This window comes from Quercus lobata, chromosome 2, assembly GCF_001633185.2.
Source record: "Quercus lobata isolate SW786 chromosome 2, ValleyOak3.0 Primary Assembly, whole genome shotgun sequence".
NCBI lineage: Eukaryota > Viridiplantae > Streptophyta > Magnoliopsida > Fagales > Fagaceae > Quercus > Quercus lobata.
In genome coordinates, this window is record NC_044905.1 from 51964194 (window position 1) to 51968306 (window position 4113).

Consider the following 4113-nt stretch of genomic DNA (forward strand, 5'->3'; position numbering starts at 1 on the left):
CACTCAACTGTTAATATCATGAAAATCAAAGGAGGTTATGTTCAACAACTTCTATTATCTACAAGTGTCATTTCCAAGCTCAGCAATGACGAAGCATTTCCCAGAAACATCTCTAGACATTTAAACAGTGGGGACGCAGAAAACTACTCTGTAACCACTATCATTCACTCTTTAAGTCACACCCCTAATCACAAACAATGAGAAGTTTGAAGTGTGTGCAATACTAGATCACGAATATGACAGCTGCTTTTAAACCATAAGCTGGAAACTTAATCCGGAAGTTCAAGAAAATGAATACCAAATAATCACATAATGTTATCAACCATGTGCTGATTGCCTGATCAGATATTTCTTCCATATATCTAACAGTCAAACAACGAATGTCTCCCTCTTATTGTTCTTCGTTTCCTTAACTATTTTTTTTTTTTTTTTGCTGGGCATCAAATTTATTATATAAGTCTGCACCATTTAGCTACAAAATTTCACGTTTACATTAGCTAGATCACAAAAGATTGTGACTTCCATACACAAGACTCATCAATTGTAACAGTTTGCTTAAACTGCATATATTCCAGTAGGTGTAGCACAAGAATCTGATGGAGCTTCCAAGACAAATATTTGTAGACCTGGATTTTATGAAAGTCAACTGAAACTGAACCGCTTGTCCAAGTACCTTTCGCATGCCAATATCCTGCCTACTCTAATAGTTAAAACACATTAGAAAGTAGTCCATGTAAAAGAACTAAAAAAGCATATATATATATATATATATATAAGCTTACCTTCTTGAAATGAAGGTCTACATTATCTAGGCTGCTCGTAAAAGCTGCTTTATACAGTAGTAAACATCAGATTCTCAACTTCAGAGCTTAGAATGTGTGCAAATTAAACATAACAAGTATATATATTTTTGTTTGTTTTGACTTTTGATGAACGTAAACTATATGACTTCTTCAAGGAACTTTTCAGTAAACTGTAACAGGAATTACCTTTCCTGATGTGCATCTTATCTCTATTAATGCCTCCATACGCAGAGCCACCAGAGAAATTCAAGGTAACCACTCGGAGATAATTGTGCCTACATAAACATGTGTCAATGGACATACCATTACTATCGTCATGATCAAACAATAAGCCTGAACATTTGACTTTTTGTAGTCAATTACCTTAGACGACCAAATTATGCAGGTAAAACCATTTTGAAAGTTCAAATAGTGTAAAAATACTCTTGAACGTTTAGACCCCCAATTTACAAATTAACCAATTCAAGCTTTATGTCAAACAACTAGTGTGCGGAAAATGAACAAAAGCTATAAAACAGAATTGGAAAACTATATAAGCCAAATTAAAATCACAACCCACAGCAGATAATAAAAGGCAAAGATAAAAGGGAAGGAAGATACAAACACAAAGACAACACGCGATGTGTTATCGAAGAGGAAACCGAAACTCTCGGCGTAAAACCTCTCCGCCGCCCTCCAAGCGGTAAACAATCTACTAGAAAATGTAGTTGGGATACATGGACAGCAATAGACCCTCCAAGCCTAATCTACCCAGTACACCTAAGCCCTCCAAGCTTCTTGCTCCAACGAGGTTGCGCCGAACCTTTTTCTTTTCTAGCTTCCCGGATTCTGCTACTTGACCATAGCATCAACCAATGTAAATTGGTTCCTTCCTAACTGCTTCCCAGAACACCAAACAACCCTCTCACAGTAATGGAAATGGTGAGAACAAGGTTTTGGTAAAATGCCTCTCAAGGATTTGACAATGGAGAGGAAGAGAGTTGAGGAATTTGAAGAGACTCTAATGTATTGATTGTAGATGAATCAATCTTGTTTTACTTTAGGGTTTCTCTCTCAAAATTCTCTCTGGAAGCTCTTTTTCATTTGTGGGTATAAGGAGTATTTATACTGGGGTGAGAAGAGAATGTGAAACATCAGGTCCTTTTCAAAACAGGGGTGGCTCGCGGCTTGGCCTCGCGACTTGACTGAGTCGCGATATCCAGTCGCGAGATAACCGTATGGCCAGATGTCCTGTTTTGTCCTGTAGTACTCCAACTAGCATGACTGTTCACCTTCTGGCATGCTTGGCATGTGTGCTGCATCTGGCAGCTTGCAGCCGCGAGTCACCCGCGAGATCAAGCCACGAGTCTCTGTTTTCTTGCACACTCTTGAGCATTCAACACTCTATCTCACTCACTACCCTTACAACAAACCCACTTAAATACAGGGTTACTAAATGCTGAAATACAAGCAAATTTGGCACGGAATAAAGCCAATAAGATGGTTGATTAAATTCAACCTTACAATCTCCTCATTTGGCTATTCCGTGACAAAACCCTAAAACAGACTCTAGACTTAACATGTGAGTTGAGAACAGTTGAGCAAAACTCACTCACACCTAACTCTAGAAGCTGTGAAACACTTGAATCATAAGAACATGAAACTCCTGAAACACAACAATACACCATGATCATTGTATGCAGAAAAGCATGAAATTCATATGAAACAGGCTTAAAGTGATCAAGCAAAGATGAAGTGAAGAACCAAATCATGGCTTGATCAAACAAGTAATCACTACAAGGTAGTGATCACAATGCTTATTCACACTTGGAATGAACACTTGAACATGCATGTTAACAAGAACAAAACAAGTTACTTGTATGCCCAACACTCAACCAATGCATAATACACTAAGTATATGCATCTAGGAACAATCCTACAAGGGCACAAGAGTGACAGTACTTAAAAGAAAATGCAAGACATTTAGATAGAAGTACTGATTTAAACAAAGCATAAAAGGCTGCATAAAGTATGGTACAAACCATAAAACCTACAAATATGCATAAGAACATAACCCTAAAAGCTTACATAAGCAACATGGGTACCAAAACACAATATATATTGAATAACATCAACAATATATATATAAAGAGTAAACCAAGTTTATAAGTTATAAGTTAGAAACAAACATACACTAAACCCACAGTGTATCAAACCCATAGCAACAATAAAATATCCAAAAACATAAACAAAGATAACAATATAACAAGATGGACACTGTCTGTTTTTGACTGCTCCCCTTCAACATATTACTCCCCCTTAAGAGCTGCTTCTCTGCTTCTCAACATATGTCTCCCCCTTTTTGACTGAAATGGCCAAAGGGTCACTGTCCATGCTGGGTGGTGAAACTGTCAAGTTTTGCTGACCAAATATCAATCTGGTCCTGCATGGCTGCTATCCTCTCAGAGTGCTCGGTCTAGACTCCTCTGATTCCATCAAGTCGTTCCAGATTGATCTGAAATGCATCTGGAGGTGTATCTGAAGAAGTTGATGCTTTAGTCCTCTTGCCACTCCTCCTGGGTGTTGGGGTTGATGCCTGCCCTACTGCTTCTGCCTCAATCTCCATTGGGACACCCTCTCTTTCATCACCTTCATCTTCTTCACCTGGAAGCCGAACATTTATCCTTTTGAAGGTTAGCTTGTTAATTGCAGAAGGTGTGGACATGGGACTAATGTCTCGAGGGATTGGAACACCCTTCTTTCTAAAGATCCTCATGAGCAGACTAGGGAAGATCAGTTTAGGCCTAGAAGTGGTTCTAGTCTCATCCACAATAGTGTCAAATATGTGGGAACTGATGTCAATGAATGTCTTTTCCTTGAGGTCCATCAGAAAAATTGCTTTTGCACTGTTGATTGTAATTAACTTCCTTATGGGATATAGGTTAAACATCATAATTATAGTGAGACACCTCATGTCCACTGGAAAAGCTGTGGTATTCAGACACTTCCCTTCTCTCTGTCCACCTATCCTCTGTTGTATAGTTTCAATAGACAGAATCCTATCTTTGTAATTGACAAACTCTTGATCTTCTAATCCCTCAAGACCTAGCACATCATCAATGTCATGTGCATCCAAAGTGAACTCTTTACCTCTAACCCAGCAGCTTAGTTCATCCTCCCTTATCACAACATTGGAATAAAACTCCCTAATCAGGGGTTCACACACAACTGGGAGATCACACAAAAGCTTTTCCCATCCTCTCCCTTCAAAACAGCTGGGGATAAAAGTGTCTCTCAAATCCTCCAAATCCACAAACCTTTCTTGAATAAT